At 42.2% G+C, this 27,479-nt stretch overlaps 2 pseudogenes; both read right to left on the bottom strand.

The window, feature by feature from the left end:
• Nucleotides 1–19,431: 19,431 nt before the first annotated feature.
• Nucleotides 19,432–20,330, bottom strand: LOC147451404 (uncharacterized; annotated as a pseudogene).
• A 168-nt stretch (nt 20,331–20,498) lies between these two features.
• On the bottom strand, nt 20,499–21,160 carry LOC147451403 (uncharacterized; annotated as a pseudogene).
• Between the last annotated feature and the right edge of the window lie 6,319 nt (nt 21,161–27,479).

Raw genomic sequence — 27,479 nt, 5'->3', positions numbered from 1 at the left:
GAAAAAATGCATTTTCGGACGCCGAGGGCTTCTAAATATGGCAGGTACCCAAGTTAATACACCTTAGTTAGAGCTTAGTATAGCAAGTTCCGGCATTAACTTCTGATTCGTATTGCCTGTCTTAGGTTAAAAATAAATTTTCCTAAAGTTGTGCAGGGAGGCACCGGGGCTCGGGAGCTGTGTGGGAACCGGCTCCAGGCCACTCCTGAGTTGATATGACAGGTAGAGGGCGCCCTCACACAGAAATAGGGCTCATGGGCTACTTTCCCAGCTTGAGAGATAGTGAGTCAGTGAGTTAGAATAGCAAATGGGACACTTTGAAGCCCATGCACCCCATGCAAGTAACCCTACCCATGAAGGCTTGAGTGGACTCCAGACCAGCATAGCAGGTTATTTCAATATTTTGATCTTGTGAACCTATATAAGAGCATGCTCACACACACACAAGCACATATGCTCACACACACATTCAATACACACACACACACACACACACACCTTGGGGAGGTGTTACCGGCACACATAGCCTTTGAAGAAGGAGCAAAAGACGGAAGTGCTGCCCAATTCTCGCCACAAGAAGCTCCTTTGGATCAGCAAATTGATTCAAATTCATCCCAAACTACGGTAACATAAAGCTAATTTCACGTTATGTTAAAATTCCTTCTATGGTTCTCATAATTCCGCTGCTAGTATGCATAATCACAGTTAAATTTCTCATTAGACACTCTCTAAATTGCTATATGATTATTCCATTGCACATTCTTAATTCTAATTGTTGTTAACCCTCACAGCACACGGACACCCCATCACCTACGATGGACGTGTATTATGTATTTGGTAGAGTCAGGTACCGGGCTTGTCGGACCAATAGGGAAAGGTAGAGTGATCGCCGATGAGAGGCGCACTTTAACTTGGACATTCAAGGGATTAGTTGGTTAAGCATGGGCGCCCAAGTGTGAATGGGGTGAGCTCCTATAAAAGCCAACTAAACCTAATTTTTACTCATTCTCTCATTTGTGCAATTGAAGAGTGCTCTTGCTCCATCTCCATCTTCTTCTTCTTCACCTCCTTGTGTGTGTGTGTGTGTGTGAGAGAGAGAGAGAGGGAGAGTGTGTGTGCGATCGAGCATTACGAAGGCACGACGGCGGCGAAGCGGTTGAGCGCGGCACGACTGCAGCTTCTTCTTCATCGCGGCGAGGAATCCACCACGAAGGCGAGCGTAGAGCGGTGAGTGACACACCCTTTGTTTTCTTGAGCTTGCTAGTTTAGGCTTGTTGTGTGCTTGGAGCCGTTTGTGGCTCGCACACGGTGTATTGGCAAGTCCCTTGCTTCGACAGTGCGGCAAGGAGCGCACATTTTTGGCGCCGTTGCCGGGGATATGCCCTACACTAAGCTCGGTTAGCACTTTACGCTTCCTTGTGGTGCAATTTGTATCATAGGAAAGGCAGGGAAGGGGTGTGTGGAGATTTCTGTTTTTTGCGTTTTCTACATTTGCTGTCAAGTTTCAATTTCTGCTATTGTCTGCGTTTTTCAATTTCTGCAATTTCAAGTTCGGCGTTTTCAATTTCTGTCAAGTTCTGCAATTTCTGCTTTTTTTCTGCGTTTTTTTTGCATTTTTCCTGCATTTTCTGCATTTTCAGCAATTTCTGTGCTTTTTCTGCAATTTCTGTGTTTTTTCTGCAATTTCTGCGTTTTTTCTGCAATTTCTGCATTTTCTGCGTTTTTTCTGCATTTCTGCATTTTTGCGTTTCTGCGTTTTTCAATTTCTGTATTTTCTGCATCAACAAAAAAAAAAAAAAAAAAAGTTTTTCGAGAAAAAAATAATTAGGAAAAAAGGGAAAAAAAATTCAAAAAAAAAAGAAAAAAAAACGGAAATTAAAAACGCGAGCGAGTGGGCGGCGAAATTTTTCGAAAATAAAAAAACACGACTCTTAAAACGGACGGGTCGGTTTCCCAAGCCCAAGCCCAGGCCTCAGGCCTCAGTCTTATGATATATACTAGACTCACTCTTATATATATACCCTACTCCCTCAAGAGAGAATGAGAGCATGTGGGACAAGTCCTCCACTCTCCTCCTTTCTCTTCCCACTTGCACCCTTAGACTTTCTAGTTTGGGCCTAGTTCCCTACTGGAAATTGACAGTTTTAGGGATTCCGAGGGCATAGAGTGACCAAACGGAGAGCTGTAAAGCACGGCACGACCCTCTGACCGATACGCTCGTTTTGAGCTATCACACGACCCATTCCACGACACGCTCTAAAAAATCTAGCAAAAAAACACACTAAAAACTAGTCACAAGGCCTCCTAGAGCAGCTTTTTGACACCTTAGGGTATCAAAAGCACATGCACTTACGCTCTGGGCGGGTGCTAGAACACGAGCATATTGAGGGTGCCTCTGTTCATACGGACACCCATTACCCATCCACGATAAGCTCTAGACCCTCAGCGGGGACACAAGGTAGCACCACCCAAGACCCTAAAATAGCCGCTAGTGATTCCTCCTCCGACTCAGAAATCATGGAAGCATACCCTACCCAAAACACTGAGAGAGAAGGCCATGCACCTCCCGAAGCTCCACAGCCTAGTACTAGTATGTTTAGCCGTTTCATGGAAACATTAGGTAGAGCTACTCGCTCGGAACCTGATGCAAATGAAGCACACGAAGAGGATGGGTTGGACTCTGACACACCTCTACGATACCCCATTGAGTTAAATAGTGCCTATGGAAAAGTGCTATATAACGCCTTATTGGACACGGGTGCTAAATACAATCTGCTATCCTATGGGGTGTGGTGTCAGTTAGGGAAGCCACCTCTATCTGAGAGTATTATCCAAGTCAAGGGTGTCAACAAGAAAAAAACTGCGGTTTTTGGAATCTGGCACACTTCTGTCAGTTATGACAATGGGGTTGTAGCTCAAGACTTTTTGGTCATGCCTACTGGAACTATGGAGGGTAATATAAACCTAGGCCGCACGTGGATGATAGCCACCAAATGCACTATTGATTGGGGGACTGGGGGTGTTACAACGCAAAAACCAACTCTTAGCCCTACCACTCAAGCCATAGTCCCTGAGATATTGCCCAAGGAAATAAAACCCAAGACATTGCATGTCCAGGAGGTTGAACCATACGTCCCCATAGCCCAACTCTCTAGAGCTTCAACTAATGTAGTTGAAAGAAAGCTTGAGACACACAAGAACCATCCTAATATAACAGAGAAAACATACAAGTGGGTCCCTAAAACCTCTGTAGTGAGCATGGTTGATGCAAAAAAACGGAAACTTAGTAAGAAACGTACCAATCACTCCAAGAAATGTAAAGAAACGCTGCGTTGGATTCCTAAACGACTATTGGAAGCCCAAGGATACTATGAAGGAAATGATCAAATCTGGGTGCCCAAACGTAAAGTATACTCTTACCTGTCACCTGGCCCATGTAAACCCAATCCTGTGGCTCCAAAACAAATTGAAAATCGCGGAAAGGAAAAAATCATGGAATGTTACACACCCGTTCTAGAGCTAGTTTGGGTACCAAAGAAAGAACGATTTGTTCCACCTAGCTCAGGAACAGGGAAATCAAATGAAGCTTCTTGCTCTTCATGTAGTTCCTATATGCAAATAGAAGCTTCGACACAACCTCCACCTACCACTGTACATATCCATCCAAGCACGAAAGAGTTTGCACCTTCCGGGGTAAGTTCACCACCTACAGCAACGTTGCAAATAAAATCCTGGGAGAGTACCTTACCACCCTTACAACTTGACGAGGCACCTAGAGTAATAGCAAACTACTGGCAAAAATCCTCACCTATTACCAACTGGAACAATTGGTTTCAAAGGGTGACAAGCTCATTTCAAACGGTATGATCTACCCAAGGAAGGGGGGAGTGTTTGCTGACAGTCATCATTCATTTGTTTCCCTCTCAACCTTTTTCCCTGACCTCTCAATTCCGATCTTAGGGAATGTACATATAAAGCTTTATACTCACAAAAAAAAAAAAAAAGGAGCAAGAGCAATTAGCAAACGAGTATGCACAATAAAAGTCAAAACATTGACTCAGACCTACACATGTCACATCTGGTACAGTGAAACAGAAACCTATGCCATAAAACACCTTTGATCCTCATCACTTGAGTGATGGAGGGTAGGTAAGATTAGTACGATAGGAGTGTTTCTGTTTTAGAGTTGAGTGATTAGCAAAGATCTCTTTTCCCACTGATGTGCCTCCTGGAGGTATTCCTTTTGTTTCCTAGTGTGTACAGGAGCGTGTTGCTATTGATAGGATTGGACCTTCATGGAACCTTCAAATCAAGTGCGACCATCAACACAAACAGGTGTTTCTTGTCCATTAGCATTGCCGTTATCTTTTTTGCATCCATGTTTGTCTGCTTTGATTGTGATTGGTAGCATAATATTCAGCGCATTGGCTTAGTATCAAACATTTAATTCAATGCAATCTTTTGTCATAATCACTTGTTTAGGTGTAAAAATCAAGCAGTCCGACTAAGCTAGTTTGACCAAGCTAGGTATTAGAGATCTTCTCTTAATACCATGGGGAATGCCTTCCTAATAAGCAATGGTTACTTAGGTTCTTAATCCGATTTAGGCAGCATTGTATGAAATGTACTAGGGCTTTCTAGTGGGCTTAACACTAGTGACCTTTAGCTTAAGTATTATAAAGGGAGTTTACTAATGTGATGAGCCTGGGAGTGTAACAGTGTTATATGACCCCCCAAAGTTACAAAATTTAAATGCTGAAAATGAACAAACAAAAAATCAAAGTGCCACAATGTAAAATTTTAAGCTGGAAGAGAAATCTCAGCTTGATTTGGTACTTCACTCACATGTATTGCCTATGGTACTAGAGCCCTAGAGGTTCCCAGTGTGGGCGCTTTTCCTTGAAAAGCAAAAAACCCAAGGCATACAAAATAAGCACACACATCAAAATTGAATCAGTGTGAAAAGACCTTGGGGGGTCAAAGAAAAAGTAATCAGTCAGGCGATGATTTCATGAGAAATTCCTTTTATGGTAGCTTAACTACAAAGTTTTCTAGGTATAGCCTCTAGTCAGCCCTCGAACATGAATACTTGGCTCTCGCGATTAAACAACTTAATTGACCACAGAAAGTTAAGAAGCTTACCCATGGTATTAATATTCGATCTCTAGTGCTTTTCGACCGTCATATTAGTGACCCCAGACTTGTTTAATTTTTTACCTTTACATCTGTTTATGCATTTGATTACATTGCAATTTAATGTTCATTGCTAACAAATTGTTTGAAATTCTTTGACCAATCAATTTTTCTACCTAAACCTGCATATGCTTTTTAAGAGAATGCAATTACTGTGCCAATGTTGTTTGATTTTGCAGTGACTGAAGAAGGCTAAGGACATTCATCTCAAATGCTCTTCCACCTCGACGAACCAGCTTCAACTCAATAGCTTCCGAGGACGGAATCTACATCAGGAAGGGGGGCATGTTAACCCTCACAGCACACGGACACCCCATCACCTACGATGGACGTGTATTATGTATTTGGTAGAGTCAGGTACCGGGCTTGTCGGACCAATAGGGAAAGGTAGAGTGATCGCCGATGAGAGGCGCACTTTAACTTGGACATTCAAGGGATTAGTTGGTTAAGCATGGGCGCCCAAGTGTGAATGGGGTGAGCTCCTATAAAAGCCAACTAAACCTAATTTTTACTCATTCTCTCATTTGTGCAATTGAAGAGTGCTCTTGCTCCATCTCCATCTTCTTCTTCTTCACCTCCTTGTGTGTGTGTGTGAGAGAGAGAGAGAGAGGGAGAGTGTGTGTGCGATCGAGCATTACGAAGGCACGACGGCGGCGAAGCGGTTGAGCGCGGCACGACTGCAGCTTCTTCTTCATCGCGGCGAGGAATCCACCACGAAGGCGAGCGTAGAGCGGTGAGTGACACACCCTTTGTTTTCTTGAGCTTGCTAGTTTAGGCTTGTTGTGTGCTTGGAGCCGTTTGTGGCTCGCACACGGTGTATTGGCAAGTCCCTTGCTTCGACAGTGCGGCAAGGAGCGCACAATTGTCAATTATGCAAACAATTAACCTCTCCTAATCATAGATTAATGTATGATTAGCAATAAGAGAATTATTCAGTAAGTCATTATAGTTAATGAATGATAGAATCAAGCCATCAATGTGATAAGGTTAGTCTATTTCATTCTATTACCACACAATGTTTATATAGTTATGTTTAGATTCAATTTGTTCAAATATTAGGATGTAATTAGTGTAATTAATTCCACAATTAATCCACTAGGAAAAAGGAATCCTCTCACCTATGCATGCGGTAAATCTGCAAATCTCTACTTGCATTAGGAAGTGATTAAGCATGCCTAATTCATCTCTAGTAAAAAGATCAAGTAGAAATATGAAATTCTTAATTACCTAGGCCAAATAATTAACCTTAGGGCCAATTCCCATAGAACAAGTAAGGGGCTATCAGAAATCTCTATGTTTTGAAGTAATCAAACCTCTCGTATAAAGGAGTTTGCTTATTGAAACTAATCCGTCATTTTGGTCATATGTGCTCTCGAATATTAGCTCTCTTTTTCCAAGTTGTCAATTTAAGTAGTGAGTATAATATGTCCCCGTTAAAGAGAACTCGTTTCGGTGGTTTCCACGACCGCGAGGATGGGACAAGCAACACACATGGGAAGGGAAAAGCTCCCATGGTCGACCAAGTACCAGCCAACTCATGGACCAATGACGAGGAAATTGTGGAGGTAGGTCACATTTTTAATTCAAGTTTTGCTCAATTTAACATTTGATTCGATAAGTTAGGAAAGAACATATCCCTATACATGTTGGAGAAATCCAACGGAGATCACAACATTTGAATTGAAATATATTTTAACTTCCAAGTAGGAAAGAATGATTGTTGGATATATTGTTTGAGATAGTAAAGAATGTTTGCTAGGGAAAATTTAGCTCGGTCTGTTCATTTCTATTTCCAATGTTGATACTAGTCCGAACCCCCTCCTGATCACAGGGGGCAGAGTTCCTAGTTAAGGGCTCTTGAATCCACGTCTGTTGGTTAAACGGTGGATACCCACGTCTGCTGGTTAAGCGGTGGGAACCCACATCTTGCATTCTATGCGGTGGCAATGTCCACGTGTGCTGGTTAAGCGGTGGACACACCTAGTTGTATGGGCAGCTAGGCGACAACGGGAGGAGTAAACTCTCGCTGGAGGGGGGATGTTGTACCTCCAGAGCATTGGAATTTTAATGAATAAGTTTGAGTAATATTCTTACTAGAGTAACTGTCTTGGTGCCGCTTTGCAATACTGGTTGAAGGGCTGTCTTAATGAACCTTGTGGATCGGAACCTAATCAAGGAACTTATGTGTTGAACAACAATGTGTGGTAGTAATTAGATAACAAAAATGAAGTGTGAGTATGGGGTGGAAAGTGGGGCATTGGCTCGGGTTTCCAATGCCTATGAGAAGGGTGGTCCCGATTCATCGGGAACTCTCCGTCCCCATAGTGTTATAAATCGACACTAGTATTACTCATTGCCCCAAGAGCGGCGAAGTCTCAGGTGTACATGCCTCTGAAAGCTATGGGGAAAAAGACACTTGGGACTTCCCTCCTCTTGGAAGGTGGGTCTTAAGATCGCTAGATAAGTTAATCACGCTTTCCCTGCGGGGTGGAACTAGATCTCGATGCTAGTAGGCTCGAAATCGACTCACTTTGTGATGAGAGATCGTCTGCTAGATGAACCATAAACCACTTTGTTTTCTTCCGCTGTAGATATAGTGGCCACCAGGTTTACCATCAGATCCGTCGTTTGAGATGATGGAGTGGGGACCTCACACCTGGTATCAGAGCTATAGGTTTACAAACTGAAAAATGATGTTGTTTGAAATTTTAAAAAAAATAAGGGATAGTAGGATAGCTTGTACTAAAAGCTTGAGCATGATGTTTCCCAGAATAATGACATTGGATTTGTCTAGTGGATTGTCTCCTGAGTGATGTTAAAGATTTTTACTCGTTGAGCTTGTTGGGATTCAGTGGGTTCCACATGATGTTTTTTAAGAATTCGTTGGTGTGACTAGTACTGCGGGCAAGTAGCCTGTTGATGCACATAAAGTTATAAGTATGGATCAAAGCTCTCAAGTAAAGTTTTTACCATTATTTATCAGTCAATTTTGGATGTATTCAATGGAATTTAAACTAATGGTGGAATGGTTAAATCCTTTGTGATAGTTGTACAGATTATGTAGGCTGGTTAAGCCCAAAAAGTTAAATTTCTTCTGGAGTATGGAAAAGCGTAGGTTCATTTGAGAAGAGTGCTATATAGTAATGAGTTTTATACCATTGGATAGGTACTATCTACTACGTTATATACCGCCGTTCAGGAGAAAAAACTTCTCCTTAAGCAAGCTCAGTCTCCAACCTTTAAAGGCGAAGGGGTTAATGTGGAGAGAGATGCAGAAGTATGGATGGAAGCAATGAACGACTATTTCAAAGCTGCGGGAACTCAACCCGAGAACCAAACCATGCTTGCGATGTTCCACTTGTCTGGCGATGTCAAGATCTGGTGGAAACAACATTGCAGGGACTTGGATATCAAGGGATCTTCCCAGTCATGGGAAGACATCAAGGCTACTGTGATGGAGCGATACTTACCACCCGCTCACAAAGCCTTGAAGATGAATGAGTTTTTCTCACTTCGACAGCTGACTTCTTCCGTCAAAGAATACTACTCGAAGTTCATCACACTTCGGAGATATGCTCCTAGGATGACATTGGAACAGCAAGTAGCACGGTTCTGCCAAGGACTCATCGACCCCTTGAACAACCGACTAGAAGCTCTCAGGCCAGCAACTCTGCAAGATGCCTTGCTAAGGGAAAAACCGTTAGCTAAAGAGATTCAGAGGACTACCCAAGATAGTCAATACTATTTGTCAAAGAGGTCCATGCCAGACAACTAGAGTAACAGACCAATCAACCCTGCATACAACCATCGTCCGGTAGTAGCTACTACGGCAGCTACCGAGTTTCCCAATATAAGATGCTTTGAGTGCTAGGAGTAAGGACATTACAAAAGCCGATGTCCAAAAAGGATTTCCCAAACATCCGGTGCTAATAATGTACCTATAAACGTCAACGGGCGAGGTCAACCAAACAGAAGAGGAGGCCGAGGAAGAGGAAATATAGGACAAGCAAGCGGAGCTTTCGCTAATGCCGCAGTGAGACAACCAATTGTGGGTGACAAAGCTGATGAGAGAGAAGCTCTGTATGCTGCAACTGCTAATCCTAGTGATCAATAATTCAAGCACCAGGATCTCATCAAAGTTCAGCAGAATAAGACGCATAAAGCTAAAGACTATTCTATTATCAAAAGATGTCTTTACTTTAGACAAGGATATATGTACCTAAGTAGTTAGCATAGAGTTTATCCAGATGTATTCTTGAGATGAGGACATCTCAAATTTTTCACGTTGGGGAGGATGCAAGGTCTCCAACCCCGAGCTAAAAGAACACCATTATACCATGAAACAATCATAATGGAAAAAGTTACTATTTTTAGCAGTTTTCCAAAATCTGTCGATGCCATGATGTTTAGAATGTCATAAAGCTTCCAATAGTGAATTAAAATAACTGTGGAAATTTTCCAAAAATAGTAAGTTTTTGGTCACCCGACCCGTCTAGTTTTAACCGTCTCGAAAAACTACACATGTACCCCGAATTTGAAAAAATGCATTTTCGGATGCCGGGGGCTGCTAAATATGGTAGGTACCCAGGTTAATACACCTTAATTAGAGCTTAGTATAGCAAGTTCCGGCATTAAACTCTGATTCGTATTGCCCATCTTAGGTTAAAATTAAATTTTCCTAGAGTTGTGCGGGGAGGCACTGGGGCTCGGGAGCTATGTGGGAACCGGCTCCAGGCCACTGCTGAGTTGATATGGTAGGTAGAGGGCGCTCTCACACACAGATAGGGCTCGTGGGCTACTTTCCCAGCTTGAGAGATAGTGAGTGAGTGAGTTAGAATAGCAAATGGGACACTTTGCAGCCCATGCACCCCATGCAAGTAACCTTGCCCATGAAGGCTTGAGTGGACTCCAGACCAACATAGTAGGTGATTTCAAAATTTTGAGCTTGTGAGCCTATATAAGAGCATGCTCACACACACACAAGCATATATATGCTCACACACACATTCAGTATACACACACACACACACACATACACACACACCTTGGGGAGGTGTTGTCGGCACACATAGCCTTTGGAGAAGGAGCAAAAGACGGAAGTGCTGCCCAATTCTCGCCACAAGAAGCTCCTTTGGATCAGCAAATTGATTCAAATTCATCCCAAACTACGGTAACATAAAGCTAATTTCACGTTATGTTAAAATTCCTTCTATGGTTCTCATAATTCCGTTGCTAGTATGCATAATCACAGTTAAATTTCTCATTAGACACTCTCTAAATTGCTATATGATTATTCCATTGCACATTCTTAATTCTAATTGTCAATTATGCAAACAATTAACCTATCCTAATCATAGATTAATGTATGATTAGCAATAAGAGAATTATCCACTAAGTCACTATAGTTAATGAATGATAGAATCAAGCCAGCAATGTGATAAGGTTAGTCTATTTCATTCTATTACCACACAATGTTTATATAGCTATGTTTAGATTCAATTTGTTCAAATATTAGGATGTAATTAGTGCAATTAATTCCACAATTAATCCACTAGGAAAAAGGAATCATCTCACCTATGCATGCGGTAAATCTACAAATCTCTACTTGCATTAGGAAGTGATTAAGCATGCCTAATTCATCTTTAGTAAATAGATCAAGTAGAAATCTGAAATTCTTAATTACCTAGGCCAAATAATTAACCTTAAGGATAATTCCCATAGAACAAGTAAGGGGCTATCAGAAATCTCTATGTCTTGAAGTAATCAAACCTTCGTATAAAAGAGTTTGCCTATTGAAACTAATCCGTCATTTTGGTCATATGTGCTCTCGAATATTAGCTCTCTTTTTCCAAGTTGTCAATTTAAGTAGTGAGTATAATATGTCCCCGTTAAAGAGAACTCGTTTCGGTGGTTTCCACGACCGCGAGGATGGGACAAGCAACACACATGGGAAGGGAAAAGCTCCCATGGTCGACCAAGTACCGGCCAACTCATGGACCAATGACGAGGAAATTGTGGAGGTAGGTCACATTTTTAATTCAAGTTTTGCTCAATTTAACATTTGATTCGATAAGTTAGGAAAGAACATATCCCTATACATGTTGGAGAAATCCAACGGAGATCACAGCATTTGAATTGAAATATATTTTAACTTCCAAGTAGGAAAGAATGATTGTTGGATATATTGTTTGAGATAGTAAAGAATGTTTGCTAGGGAAAATTTAGCTCGGTCTCTTCATTTCTATTTCCAATGTTGATACTAGTCCGAACCCCCTCCTGATCACAGGGGGCAGAGTTCCTGGTTAAGGGCTCTTAAATCCACGTTTGTTGGTTAAGCGGTGGATACCCACGTCTGCTGGTTAAGCGGTGGGAACCCACGTCTTACGTTCTATGCGGTGGCAATGTCCACGTCTACTGGTTAAGCGATGGACATACGTAGTTGTATGGGCAGCTAGGCGACAAAACGGGAGGAGTAAACTCTCGCTGGAGGGGGGATGTTGTACCTCCAGAGCATTGGAATTTTAATGAATAAGTTTGAGTAGAATTTTTATGTTGACAGGTCAACCTTTTAACAACGCTTCCACAAAGATTCCATGAAGATTCCTCAAAGATTCGCTAAAGATTCCATATGAAGATGTTGATGAAGTGACAAAGATGGATGGATGTTGTAATGTGAAGATACAAGCTCATGGACATCATCGAATATCCCGTTATTATCATTTTGAGTCCTTACGGCCACTTTTTTAATGTTTACAGGAACTTCATATTTTAAGTTGGCAATTGTATATTGGCCACAGATGCTCGTTGGATGAGCAAAGCCAGCTCACGGTGTTGTAATTAAGCTCTATAGAAGCCTAGAGACAAATCAAGTCATTTTGGCCATACATTAGGTTTTCTAAGGTTTAGTGTATAAACCAAAACCTAAAGCTTTGTAAGGCGACTTCTAATAATCATATCTTCTGTGTCGATTGGGAGACTGCGAGAGAGAGTGAGTGAGTGTCTGTGTGTGTGTGTGTGTGTGTGTGTGTGTGTGTGTGTGCTACAAGAGCTACAGTGGTCAGAATCGCAAACGGAGAGCAGCAGCGTGTTGCCCACGAGGAGAGCTACGCGTTGATGCTTACATCACGCGCGTTCGTCTATGTTTTGGTAGATTCACCCGCGAGCTACTTTTGGAGTTTCGGTGAGTAAACGTTGTCCATTTTTGCATTTCAGCATATCCACGCGATCAGAGAGAGTAGAGCTACGCATTAGGCATGCTAGATTTTAGAAACAATGACCTGTAAAATTTGAGTGGACATACTACGTGTTTTCTGCACGGAGGGTATTGGGTTAGGATTTGTGGTCAAGGACCTAAGGGATAGCAGCCTTCCAGTGTGTGTAGGACTTCCCTTGAGTTTTGTGAAGTTTCGAGATCGTATAATGGGCTTTTGGCTTGCTGTAGCATCATAGGAGACTCTCACATTCACAGAACCGATGGCATGTAGATTTGATATCTCTGTAGGAAGTAGTCATTAGTCGGTCGCGTAGAGGTTGACACCCTTTGCTTGCTTCCACGCGCCTACAGGTCGAGCTTCGTCCTTAGCTGACAAATCTTGTTAGGTGAGTTCTCGCTATGCTGACGTCCATCGCGGCGTATGCACCAACATTGGCGCCGGTGCCAGGGACGAGGGCCCTAAGTAGATAGTCGAGACTAGTCCTTGAGGATAGAGGTCCCTCTCGCCTGCCAGAGTACTATTTTACATTTAGATAGGATCAGAGGGTGGTGGACTGTCTAGGTATTAGAGGGAGTCTAGGGAGCGTGTGTCTGGCCTAGATCCTTCGTCTTGGTAGTATTAGGTAGTAGTAGGTTTTGGTGTAGAGAGTAGGAGTTGGAGTGGTAGATGTGGTGGTAGGTTGACTTGAGAGTCCGTGTGAGGCCAAGAAGTAGCCAAGACATCAAAATCACCATCTCACATGATGAGTAGGAGTAGGGTAAGTAGGATATCTTGATTGTTGATCTAGAGTACTTTATGCATGTCTTATTTTCTGTTAGGCTCATCAGAGAAGTGGAAAACGCTAAGTAGGAAAGACGATAAATTGTGTTTGGAAGCTGATTTGAAGTCCAAAAGTTTCTGTGATTATTGTTGAGAGCTCTACAGAGCATAGGGAGTACTACTGCTAGAAAAAATTTGCATTTTAAGACAGTAGACATCCTACGCGTAGGATGTCTCCAAGGCACCTTTGGTAGGGAATTTGGGGAAACTGAGGTTACCAGTGTGTTCAGAGGGTAGGTTTTACCCTAGTAACATATTGACTTGAGTGTTTTTCCCTATTTTTGTTGACCAAAAGCCAAAAGGCGGAGTCAAAAAACGTAAAATTTTAGAAAAGGCTTAAATTGAGTGATTTTTGCATGTTTTTGCAAGTGTGAAGCATACTTGTACTTGCTGAGAGCATAAGGAAGCATCAGGGACACTTCAATCTGAAAAAATAAGCAGTAGAAATCCTACCCGTAGGATGTCTACAGGGTGATCTCGGTATTTTTTTGAAAATCTAAGGTTACCAGTGTGTTTAGAAGGTAGGTTCTACCCTATTTTCACCTGGAAAGTGGAAATTTGATCAAATTTTGACAGATTAAAGCCAAAAGACGATAATTGCCAGACATCCTACCCAAATTGTATCCAAGGCCTAATTTTGAGACCAAACCATAGGATGACTCCATAGGCATGTTCTAAATGTTGTATTGAGTGCATGTGATAAATTTCATCTCATTTGGGTCAATGAAAGTGAAGATTAAACAAACTTTAGCGTTTTTGGACGGACAAAAGGCAAGAATAGCTAGTTTTGGGGTCTTTTGACATCCAAACTCAAATCTAAGCATACCAGTGGGTTGCTGAAGACTAGGGGAATCTTTGGTCCAATTTTGGGTTCATTCTAAGCAAAAAGGTAGGATGTCTCCTGCATGATTTTGGACCCTATACCAACATTTGACAATACCAAAGTGTTTCATAGCATCTTATAAGCCTGCCAGTCAATTTTGGTCCAAGTTGGAGCTCATTTGACTTGAAAAATCAGTTGATAGAGTATCCAGCTTCTAAAACAGATTCTTGAGCATTTGACCAGCCTAGAGGTGTCAGAAACAAAAAGTGAGGATACCTAGGGGTTCAACACATCAAGGGAGTCTTTGGACCAAATTTTATTCAATTCTGAGCAAAAAGACATCCTACCCGTAGGATGTCTAGGAGCTTATTTTGAAATTTTGACCGTACCACTGTGTTGCTAGACCCAAGGGGAACCTTTGAACCAAATCTTGCTTCATTCTGAGCAGAAAAAAATTTGGACGTAGGATGTCTCCAGGGGTTTTTGGGCAGGAATTTGGGAATTTTGACACCACCAGTGTGTTCAAAGGGTAGGTCTTATATTATGAACATGTTGACTTGAGTGTTTTCCCATGTTTTTGATGTCCAAAAGTCAAAAGGAAAAGTCAGAACGCGAAAAATTCTTAAATTGATTGTTTGGAGTGATTTTGACATTCAAATGAAATTCTGAGCAACCTTTGAACCAAATCTTGCTTCATTCTCAGCAAAAAAAAAAAAAAAAAAAGGGCGTAGGATGTCTCCACGCCAGTTTTAGGGTCCAACTGTAATTTTGGCCATACAGGGGTGTTCACAGTGTCACAGAGATCCCAAAACTTCTTTTAAAATTGAATTTGGACTCTTTTGACCATTCTAAAGTGCATTTCACTATTTTGGCCATAACTTTCACAAACGGTATTGGATTGGAAAAGTTTTTATATCAAAACGTAGCCTGAGAGCGACACTACAAATCTTAGAGCAAAACTTGAACTAAATGTTTGACTTTGGAAACCATTTAGGTCAACTTTGAAAAAAACATCGTTAAGGCCTCAAAATGCATCCAGAAGTCAGCTGTGTCTAAAACCGACAGTTCAAAAGAATTGTGAGAAAGCGGTCACGGTTTTGAACATAGTTTTGACTTTTCCCTAGGAGAGGGGCTAGTGAGCCATAAGCGAGGTCATCGGCTAGAGTCAACCCAGGCTCTGGAACAGACCGCTCAATTCGACCTATAGCGGACACGAGTGCATGTGAGATTTTCATTATCGGGAAGCTGAAATTTGAAACCAGATTTGGTCTCTAGGCCTTCTAATTGACCATTAAAGACTACTAAGTTAGCAGATTGAAATTATCTTTTGGGAAAACCATTGGTCACCCGCGGGAAGGTGTAAAAGTAACTACGGCCTAGTGTAAAATTTGAGCGTCCATACACAAATGTGGTAGCAGTAAGACCATACACAAGGACTCTTGATTTCGCAACAACAGTCGCAAGTTTTGGAGAACTTTAACACAAGATTTTTGCTAGCAAATCGCTGCAACTTGTGCATAATTCTCTTGTGCTAGCTTAAGTTTAGTTTTGCTAAAAGCGAACTTGAAAGTCACTTCCGAGCCCACGGAACAAGTGTGGCCGTCAAAGGCACATCAAGAATTTTTGCATTCATTGTGAAAAAGTTTGCCAGCTAAATAGAATTTTGCAGATTGTGTGCTAAAGTGAACACAGGTCAGCTCGACTCAAGAATCGCTACGAAGGGAGCACTCGTTGCAGTATAGTGATAAGTTGCATAACTTATCACAGTGCTTCCAATAGATCGAGGTCTGCTAAAAAGCTCTAGGCAAAGCAAGCAGCTAGACAAGTCAATATCTGCCTTGGCAAGCAAGGGAGCTAAGAAGTTCAAGCAGTGCAAGCAAAGCCCAGTTCATAAAACTCAGAGATTAAGGCATCCACAAAAGCTAAAGGATCTCAAGCGAAAAAGACCGACACAAGGGTGCTAATAATTTTTATTAGCATTGAGGCAAGCAATTAGAGCTATCACTGAACAGGTACAACAAGGGAGTCAAGACGAAAGGAATGGCGTCTCAAAGGAATCAGACCAGTCCAGACGAAGCTTCGAGTACATCCACAGAAATTACAAGAGAGCAAATTTGGATCTATCTGATTGGCCACTACAAAGGACTGCCATGCTATGAGGATGTCAATGGGAATTTGTACATCAAGACAAAGAAAGATACAGAGGAAACTCGGACATCTCAATATGTGGAAGTTGAAACAGCGAAGAATGTACTACACCCACATCCAGATTTCATGGAAGACTGTCTGGGATCAATTTACATGAGGCACGGAAAATACATCGACAATGAGATAGAAATGTTGTACAAGGATCAACTTACAGATATCTACACATATCGTCCAAGTAGTTTTCTGTACAAATCACAAGATGGAAAACGGAAAATTGGTACCCTCTATGGAGATGAAGACGGTCGATACTACAGGGCTATCACAAGTCATGAAGTTCCTGTAGAAAACAATCACTATTTTGCAGCAGAAACGTTTGGCTCAAGAGGAGAAGACTACATGTCTAAAGGTGGTAATGTATACCATCTCGTCATGGGTTTACCTCTAACTCCGCACCTGGAAGAATTGACACCTACAGTTGTCACTACACAAATGAGTGACACACCACATGACACACAACAAGGCACAACACAAGACACCACATGGAAAGACACGACACAAGTCTCGTGCACCGCACCAGCACAAGACAAAGCACAAACACACCAAAATGCACAAACAGGGAATACGCCGGAAGTATCACCTATAAAGATAGCACAATTTCAAAAAGAACTAGCTCGGTCTCAAGAGTTACTTAACAAAGCACAAGAAGTCATATCATCAGGCATTAAACAGATGCCAACATCAGATATGGAACCCTCTCGGATGGGGGGAGTTCAAACTCAACAAAGAGACCTAATCCCTTCAAGAGTGGGATTAAGAAGTCCAGTTTTACAAGAAGCAGTGTCCTTTTCAGGAGCCCAAGTGGAATTTCAAGAAGCATTGGAAGCTGCCAAGCCGGAAGAGAGACCATCGAAAATTCACAATGCCAAATGTAGAAGGTCAGGTCAAGATGTCATTGTGGTCGACATATATGGTAGGCACTATGAAATAGCGGAGAAAAATATGGATGAGTTTAACATTTGTGGACAACTTGTAAGTCACATACTTGGACCTCGTCGAAAAGCACCATTTAGGGAAAGGGAAAACAAAGATTCGGCTCGATCTTCACCCTTGGTGCAAACCTCGCCAAAATCAACTCGGAAACATAACCCTAAGGCTATGCAGAAGCCCCACATCAAAGACCATATGTTGATGGAAGAATTAGCATTACGACTGCTAGAAAGAATGGATAGTGATTTGATCTTGTATGCAAGCAATAATGAAAGCTATTTTCAGCTTCTCAAGGACAAGACGATGGAGAATAAAGAGACGAAGCCAGTGGATACACCTAAGTCAGTCGTAATCTACAGATACATGCATGTAACTTAGATGTCTTATTTGTATCGAGATCATTATCAACAGTACTATGGAGAGCTGCCTCGTCCAAAGAATGCAAATGCTAAAATAGAGGCATATTGCAACTAGTGTTCCATCAGTCAACTCATCAAGGACTGCCCAACAAAGCTCTACCTGGAAAAGAAGAAGCAACAAGCCAAAAGCAAAGTTCAGACAATGACAACAAGGGAACGGAAGCAAGAATCCCCAACGAGATCTCCGGAAAAGAAGCAGATCTTGTCGCAGAGCACAAACGATAGGCTCAAGACACAGTTGCTTGAAGTCAAGGGTGTCAACGACATTATCATAGAGAACCAGGCTTTCAAAAAAGATCAATTGAATCAGCTGATTCAAGATCTCTTAAAGAACCTCAGTGAGGACAAGTCAAAGCATCCACAAGGTGATGAAGATGAAGCTCGCAGTTAAGGTTCGAGAGCAAAAGAAGCCAAGATTCTGAAGATGGTAAGCAAACCCAAGAAGAGGTGGCAGAGGTAACAACAAAACTTAGTGTCACCTCCCGATACAAAGACATGCAAGTTGAATCAATGGATGAAGCTGAAATTCTACAAGAGAATTCCTCTATTGTAGACTCCACAAGGATGATTGAAGAAATCAAAGAGCAAAAGAAGCTAAAAGAAGATGTAGCTAAAGTTTTAGAACCCATAGAAGAAAGGGAAATCCCCTTTTTTTAGCTATGATACTAGTATGAGGCTAGGGATAAAGAGCCCCTCCATTGCACCCACCCATCCTCCTCTATTATAAAGAGGGGAGCCCCCTTGTTTGTTCGCACTCAGTCGTGCCCAGGCCCTTGGCCTCATAGAGATACCCTACAAGATAGAAAATGTATAGGACATCTATAAATTAGCATTAGCAAATATCACCTTTAATAATTGGAGTAAACTAATTTTTTCATATAATAATTTATGTACACGTCTCGTACACATCAATTTGACTATGTTTCATAAATGACTAGATGGCTGTGGTGTGACTATTGTTGCTTACCGAATTGTCCTTGATTTTACCTTTTCTCACATACAATAAGAATTTACAGTTATTTGTCGATGACTATTATCTTTAAATTTGCTTAGCTATGTTTGTTGTAGTATATTGATTTGCAAGCCCCACATTTGGCCAACCAAATACACTATCATCACTTTATACACTACTATTTTGAATTCCTTTTAATGTGAGAGAGAGAGAGAGAGAGAGAGAGAGATTGCAATGGGGTTCAATGTGACAAGTCTTCCTTCGGTTTTTGGGTGCATAGTCCTCGTCGTTCTTCTTGTATACTTTTCTGGTGTATGAGGGGAGCGGCCGGAGCGTACCCTACCGAACTCCGAAAACAAAACAAAAACTAATAAGATAAAACTAGTGTAATGAAAACGTTATATTATCCATGGAAAACATGCTTAAAACAAGATCTATTTACATAGGTAAGGTCTCATTTTCTCTATTCCCAGGTACTCAAATTCACAACTCATGTATAGGCGCTACATATTTACTCTACTGTCTCTATCTTAATGTTACATTAATTAATTAGCAAGATTCCATGTTTTCTTATGTGAGTGTAGAGGAAATGGATAGCTTGGCCTTGTTCACACGAAAAGCATATCTCGACATCACAAAAGACATAAGCATAACGTTTTGTCACATTCACGTCGATTTCAAACATAATCAACAAATTGTAGAAGAAATGGATAGCTTGGCCTTGTTCACACAGAAAGCATATCTCGACATCACGAAAGACATAAGCATAACGTTTTGTCACATTCACGTCGATTTCAAACATAATCAACAAATTGTATCAAGACAATGGAGTTGATACTCAAGATGACTGTGAAAATTCAGTTATTAGATGCATAGTCACATAAGGTCAGCAATACATGCTGGGAGTAAATAACCAAAATGGCAGTACATGCTAGCAGTAAATAACGAAAATCCACAGCAGCAAAAGAACCCAGCAGGTGTCGAGACTGTGCTCACAAAATCGCCAGCAGATGCACTAATATTTTTTCGCATGTTGACAATCTAGTCAACAAGATATCTGTTTAGCAAGTTTGCAAGCCTATACAAGAGTGCATTCAGCTTGTTGAGCTGTGTTTTCAACTTTGATACTTCAGCACGCAACACCAAGATTTGCTCCTCTAGCTTGGAAACCTGGATATCAGCGACATTTGTTTCGCGTTCATCGATTGCATCCTTTAATCTATCTATTGCATCCAGGACATCAGATCGAAGAGCTCGATAACCCTCTGCTCGATTCCTGGAGACCTCGTGCAAAATTTCTGACACCATCTCCTCGATCTTGTCCAATCATGGATCCTGAATTTCATCCAGTGACTCGTCTACTTGAGTCTCTGTCATCGTGTTCACCAAGTTCATCTGGTCCATTTTACCTTGCATTCACAAAATAGAAACTTTTAGCCTCATCACATGCAACAAATAGAAGCTATTACAGTGAATTAGAAATACATCGTATCATGCAATTGTTGTGACGCCAACACTATGCACCAACGGGATATAGTCATCGCCTATTTCTGGACTCCCTCCGTCGCTATCATCATCCCCGTAATTGCGGTTTTGTTCACTATAGTTATCTTCGCGATTAGTTGGCACGCTCGCTAGACTGTTGAGAAGATGCTCGATAGTTAGCAAAATACAAAATCAAAATCATTCCTATGCATATTCATGAACGTACCTCTCAATTCCTTGCCACCGAGAGTGGAACCAGTCGGCACGTGGGTGGGTTGTACTACATACATCGTTGTTGATGAAGATGCTAGCGACATCTTGGTACGTTGTGGTTGATGGATAAACCATGCATCTCCAAAGAGCTTTTGTCTTGCCTAATTGCGTCCCCCGGCCTTGATAGGGTGTGACCCACGCCGATGACGGATAATATTTCCCAGTTTTTAGCATCTTGTGCACGGTCAACAAGAAATCGTTTCCCAATGGATGTCCCAATCTAAACTTCCAGAACATATATGTCCTATCAAATATATTTGCAGGTGTCAAACAAAATTTTTTCTTCAAGTCGTCACCGCCATACAAGCTGTACAACTCTATTCCCTTGTTAATCTCATCTGCATGAATATTGTGCATCACGACTCGAAAATACGGCTGGTCTTGGTCCTTCAAGCAGTAGCCAAGCATACCCTCGAAGCTATGCATATTACGCTGTTTCAAAGCACGGCAAAGCACCATCCCACCACCAGCACAGCCTTGTCCCAGCCCAAGTACTGATTCACTTTCCTATTTGCTGCGACCAAGGAGCTAGTCCAAAGCCGCATTACCATCTGGAAGTGCAAGTGAAAAAGAGTGCCGCCTCTTTCAACAGCACAAAGACCAACAGCTGTCTCCCTTTCGAGGAATGCATGCATGGAAGCTAACAAAGCTACATCAATATCGCAACCCCCTACAGACACCGTGACACTAACCTCCATGAGCCTAGAGCTTTTCGGCTTCTCAGCCCTGCATTACGAGCTGGCAATGACTCAACCCCATCCCTTTTTCGTTTTTTTGATACATTGCCCTCATTTGCATTCTGTCTGCAGCGAGCCTCTGCCTTGAGCCGAACCATAGGCCTTTGCATCAAACAATAACATGCAACAGAGTACAAACACAACAGTACGCATTCAGCATGTTGACTTGAATTCAGCAAACAATCCAGACCATAAACAAAAAAGCACAGTAGAACTTACCTCCTTCTGGTTAGATTCACCAGCCGCTTGCGTGCACACACAAAACGAACAGAACCAGCTCGCGAGCACTGACTAAAAATATCCGCCGTCTTATAAAATCAGCAAACACACACGTTTGTGCCCACCAGTAAACGGTCGCCAGCTGTCCTGACACATGCCAGACTGCCTGGCTCGCCTCCGATTTGCTTTCTAGATTTTGCTTGGCATCTACACTGATTCGCGTTAATTCCACTAGGAAAAAGCCGTTTTCGGGACCTACAAGGTCAGCAACCATAAAAAATTTATTTCCCTTCTCTCTCCCTATCAGTGTCATCGTGACAAGTGAAATGATATTATGCCCCCCTCCCCTCAACACTAAGTGACACCTATATTTAAGGAAAGGGCGGGGGGGAGGGGGTGTGTGTGTGTGTGTGTGTGTGTGTGTGTGTGTGTGTGTGTGTGTGTGTGTGTGTGTGTGTGTGTGTGTGTGTTTTTAACGGGATCAAGGGTGAGGAAGTTCACACACGAAGATCAAAAAGATCGCAACCATAGATGTCTGCTCAAAAACTAAACCTGGACACACACTAAACTTGGACTGCTCAAAAACTAAACCTGGACACTCACTAAACCTGGACAACATGGGCAATGCATATCAACTCACAATATTACATCGTAAAAACGGTTTGTGCGCGTGGGTGAGGTGGTGAACCCATGTGACCCTAAACGTGGACCCCGATGTCACGGGTTCAAATCGCGACGGTGCGCCTTATTTTTTGCACTGGCCAGGTTTAGTGCCCCTCATTTTTTTGGCGGCACGCCTCGATTTTTCCGGTAGCCAGGTTTAGTGCACCTCGAGATCCCGCCCCCCAACTCCGACTGTCGATCCCATTACTCTCCCCCGCATTAAATATAGGTGTTACTTAGTGCCAAGGGCCCCTTCTTGGAGTCTTGATGGCTGCAAAAGAATCCTTTTTCGTAATAATTTCTCCCATTGTGGCTCCCAACCTTTGTGGTCGTAGTTATTACGTGTTCACGATCGCTAGTGTCCTTTCCCTGCACCGTCAAGTTTGTTGCTCATGGGGCTAAAGATCTCATGCATGCATCTACTGTCGATTCCTCTACAGAATGCAACTTTGCAACACTGGGATGCACGCAACCTCAACATACAAAATCCAATGCTTCCATGGATGAATCAATGAGTTGGCATATCAACACATAAAATATAATCAAGGAGTGACACATCTGCATGTGAATGCTATCTACCAGCTTCCAATGATTGAGCACCAACTCAGCATAAGGAATAAGGTGCTGGTCACACGAGGCTTAGTTTCCAGTTATTTGCAATGGTTACTAAGCCTCCTTTCTGGTCATGCGCTGATAGCTAACCCTGCTTAGTACAACTATGCATGCCTTGGCCAACTATGCCGAAATCGGCATAGTTGCAAAACGCGAAGGGAAATGAGTTAATGCACGTAGAAGTAAAATTGCCAAGCACAAGTTTCTCCAGCTTTGCCTCAGAAATGGCGGAGCCCAAATCCATTCCACTCTCGCCACATAGGGCATGCAGCAGCGTGCAGCTTTCTGCGTACGCACAAGTCCTCACACTTCTCATCAGATTTTACCGAGCCACTGGCTAGTCGCCGCCTTGCAACCTCCACTTGGTAGCTCTCTGTGTATTGAGACCTCTCGCGTGACCACTCAAACGTTAAGAAACTTAATTTTTTAATATATTTTCCCTTAGTCGGCATAGTTACCCATTACGGATAACTATGCTTCGTGTGACCACACCCTACCATGTGCAGGTATTACGTGTATAGCTCTACGGTGCAATCCCTCGTGATTATATGACACCACTTGTGTCAGGTGGGATCAATGTCGCTATTAATTGGGGGCGACGGGATTGGTTTCGCGTCGTCCGATGGCGAATTAATCCCCAAGTGATCGTCATGTGATCACAATCAAAGTGAACCCCACGGAAACTCAATGTGAACATCAAGTGATCGCCAAGTGATCCCCATGTGATTCCCAATTGAGATGTGATCACCTTGTGAACCTACCTATTCCAAAGTGATCACTGTGTGACCCCAACCATTCTAAAGTGATCCCCAAGTGGTCATCCTGTAACCCCCAACCATTCCAAAGTGATCTCCAAGTGAACACCGTATGATTCCCAGCCCGTCACTTTTGCCATATCATACTATGTTCTCACCCTCTTTTCAAGTGGCGCGTGATACCTTAATGGAAGAGCCGACGTCTCTAGTGTGGGAGGTGGAGGGTCCAAATCGGTGGGGCAGACCGGCCGCCATCCTTTTATTCTTGGGAATAAACGGATGGTCCACATCTTTCAGAGATCTTGGACCGTCAAATAGTCCGGTGGGGGTGCAATCCTCACGCACAAATGATTGTTTGGCCGCACTCCGACTAACACTTGTCGGTCAAGAATGGTCAGCCATTGACCATTCCCTCTAATTAAGGCTCCTGCACACTGGCTCCCGAGTCTCGACTCCCTCTTGGGTAGCTAGCTAGTCAGTCACCTTACTTCACCTCACTGGGAGGCCATTCCCTACCACCACCACCCCTCTCTCTCTCTCTCTCTCTCTCTCTCTCTCTCTCTCTCTCTCTCTCTCGTGAGACAATCTGCAAGTTCAAACTTCATAGTGGTCAAGTTTTGAGTCAAAGATAAAATATAGTTTTCAAGAATGATTGCGCAAGCTTGAAAGAGGAGTTCATGAGAATCTTGGGATGGAGTACCTCTGCCGCTACACTCTAAAAGAGACACTCTGCAGCACACACATGTCACACAAGGTCTCCGAAGAAATGCACACGCACTCTCCCTCACACACACACACACACACACACACAACACACACAAGTGACACAAGGGGGACCTCAGGGCCCCTTCAAGACGTGAAGTTTAAAAGGGCCTATAGCCCAATAATTAGTATGCTGCTATGTATTTGTTTTGTACACTAGTGGGATCTCATTCATCGTGCTCCATCCGACTCCTCAAGCCTCAACCAAAGCAAGCAATCCATCATTTCATACCCTTTTACTTCAGCCAAAAGTAGTGGATTTTGTGCAAATTCAAGAGTTAGGCGAAAATGTGTCACTGCTTCCCGTTGTGCTGCTTTAGAAAAAATCTTTTCTTTGAACACTTTCTCACGACTCACCTTTGGTGTTAGCCACAAGCAATGGATTATGGGCCAATGCGCGTTGGCACCAATGCCCATCTTTGAGGTTTCTACCCTAGCGACAATAGATAAGTGAAGAGGTGTCAAGTTTTTGCTCCTTTTGGAAGTTGCCTTACTATTCACACTACCTCCAGTTTTTTAGCAATCTGTTTATTATTACAATAGATAATTGACAAATTGCATTGCACATACAGACAAAGTAGTACTAACTTAGGCAATGGTCACACGAGGCTTAGTTTTATCAGTTATTTGAACAAATAACTAAGCCTCATTCTTGGTCACACGCAAAAAAGAGCATTAAATGACTTACTAAGCCTACTCTTTGACACCACTTGTGTCAGGTGGGATCAATGGTTGCTATTAAGTGGGGGCAACGGGATTGGTTTTGCATCGTCCGATGGCGAATTAATCCCCAAATGATCGTCATGTGATCACAATCAAAGTGAACTCCACGGAAACTCAATGTGAGCATCAAGTGATCGCCAAGTGATCCCCATGGGATTCCCAATTGAGATGTGATCCCCCTATAAACCTACCTATTCCAAAGTGATCACCGTGAGACCCCAACCATTCTAAAGTGATCTCCAAGTGGTCACACGGAATCGAGATGTGATCACCTTGTGAACCTACCTATTCCAAAGTGATCATTGTGAGACCCCAACCATTCTAAAGTGATCTCCAAGTGGTCACCGTGTGACCCCAACCATTCCAAAGTGATCTCCAAGTGAACACAGTATGATCCCCAGCCCGTCACTTTTGCCATATCATACTATGTTCTCACCCTCTTTTCAAGTGGCGCGTGATAGCTTAATGGGAGAGCCGACATCTCTAGTGTGGGAGGTGGAGGGTTCAATCGTGGGGCCAGACCGGTCACAATCCTTTTATTCTTGGAAATAAACGGACGGTGTCCACATCTTTCAGAGATCCTGGACCGTCAAATAATCCCATGGGAGGCAATTTTCACGCGCAAATGATAGTTTGGCCCCACTACCACTGACACTTGTTGGTCAACAATGGTCTTCCATTGACCATTCCCTCTAATTAAGGCTCCCGCACACTGGCTCCCGAGTCTCGACTCCCTCTTGAGTAGCTAGCTAGTCAGTCACCTTACTTCTAGGGATTGGTCACTGGGGGACCATTGCCTCTCTCTCTCTCTCTCTCTCTCTCTCTCTCTCTCTCTCTCCAATCTGCAAGTTCAAACTTCATGGTAGTCAAGTTTTGAGTCAAAGATGTAACGAGGCAAGTTTGGACGGCCAAGTTTGTGGAGTTCGAAATGCTAGTTGTATAGTACTACACTCGCGCTCCTATAGTAGCAACGGCTCAACTACCCTACATAAATCTAAATGTTGTTGCCTACGATGGCTCTTAAAGGTTATTTTTGTAGGCTCTCAAATGCTGACATTGGTGGTGTTGTTGCCCGTGATAGGGCACCGACAAAAGGCAGACACTGAAGGAAGTCAAGGCAAGATTCAAAAAACTGGGAGATGCCAAGGTTCAGCAAATCAAATATGCATGCAAGCAAAAGCTTGAAACTAAAGAACTAATGTTTCAGTGGCCTTGTTACAGCAGTTTATAATTTGAAAGTATATTATAATATTATTAATAAGCTGCTTAAGAAAGAAAAATTGAGCAAATGATATACTAAATATGAACATGCAAAAGATATTCTGAGACTTATTTGTGATGTTAATATTAGACTATATAAAGTAGAATCAAATACTATAGCACCAGTGCAATCTGTTTATTACAATAGATAATGACAGATTGCATTGCACATAAGACACAGTAGTACTAACTTATTATAAGAGGTGGCAAGGGTCTCCTTGGAAGCTACTACATATTTTTCAATTCCATTTTACAATTCAAAATTATGTATTCGCTTCATCACCAAAATGAGAATGTTGCTAGGGTACAGGAGCCAATAAAAGGACAAGTCTCTTTTGTCGAAACGATCAACCACCACTTGATCTAGAGCGATTGAACTATTTTCAAACACTCTCCAAAGGTCGTAGGTTCAATTTGCAGAAAACCTCAAAGCGGATGAGCGTCGTAGCCAATCGGTCACACGGAACGGGTGAGCGTCGTAGCCAATCGGTCACACAGAACAAGACAGGCGAAAGGATAAAAGTCACAAAAGTGACTGTGCTTTCGTCGAACGATCAACCACCACTTGGTTTAGAGCGATTGAACTATTTTCAAACACTCCCCAAAGGACAAGTCCCGAAACTAAATGTTTAAATAAATCCACCATATCTTTTTTTTAGCATTTGAATACTTGATGAGGTCGATATTTTGTACATAAAGAGTAGACGTCAGCAAACTTTTGATGTCAGTTTCCATTCAAAATCATGGGGGATTGAATTGGGAGGATTTGAATTCCCTTAAATTGGGTCATGCGATTTGAGTGTCTATAAAATGGCTCCCCTACCCTATGTTTGTTTGTAGTAAACATTGTTTACACTTGATATCAACATGACTGCAAGTGTTGAAGGTTGATATTGGTGGTGAGCTAAACACAAGCCTAAGGGAAAAAGAACACAAAACCTCACGAAACCAATTGAAATTTCAGGTTTGTTATCATGTTTTTTATGTCCATGCCAGTGCAGTATAGCCATTCTTTGTTGACTAATTAGTAGATATTTAATAATGTCCACGATTTCATCATAGTTGAATCTCACTCAGTCATACTTATACTTTCCCTATCCTTCCTTGTGTGTCATAACAAGCATACATATTTACAACAAACTTTTGAATGTGACTCGCACATATGACTCCACATCGACAAGACTTCTAGATATGCTACCTCATTTGTAAGATTTATATACATTGCAACACGTTTTTGCGAGATGATGCAAGCCACCCTAAGAACATTTGAGGGATGTTTTTTTCATGATTTTTAAGGGTTCCTTATGTATAGAATATGTTTGTACAAAAAGCACAAATGCGGTCGATTCCAAGTCTGTGTGGGCGACAGCTATACGGTGCACTTACTTTTGTTATTTTAGTACATAGAAGTGTGCCCGCTTTTAAAAATCACAAA

Source organism: Adiantum capillus-veneris, chromosome 9 (assembly GCF_014529385.1).
Source record: "Adiantum capillus-veneris isolate H3 chromosome 9, ASM1452938v2, whole genome shotgun sequence".
Taxonomy (NCBI): Eukaryota; Viridiplantae; Streptophyta; class Polypodiopsida; order Polypodiales; family Pteridaceae; genus Adiantum; species Adiantum capillus-veneris.
This window is presented reverse-complemented; position numbering and strand designations above follow the sequence as displayed.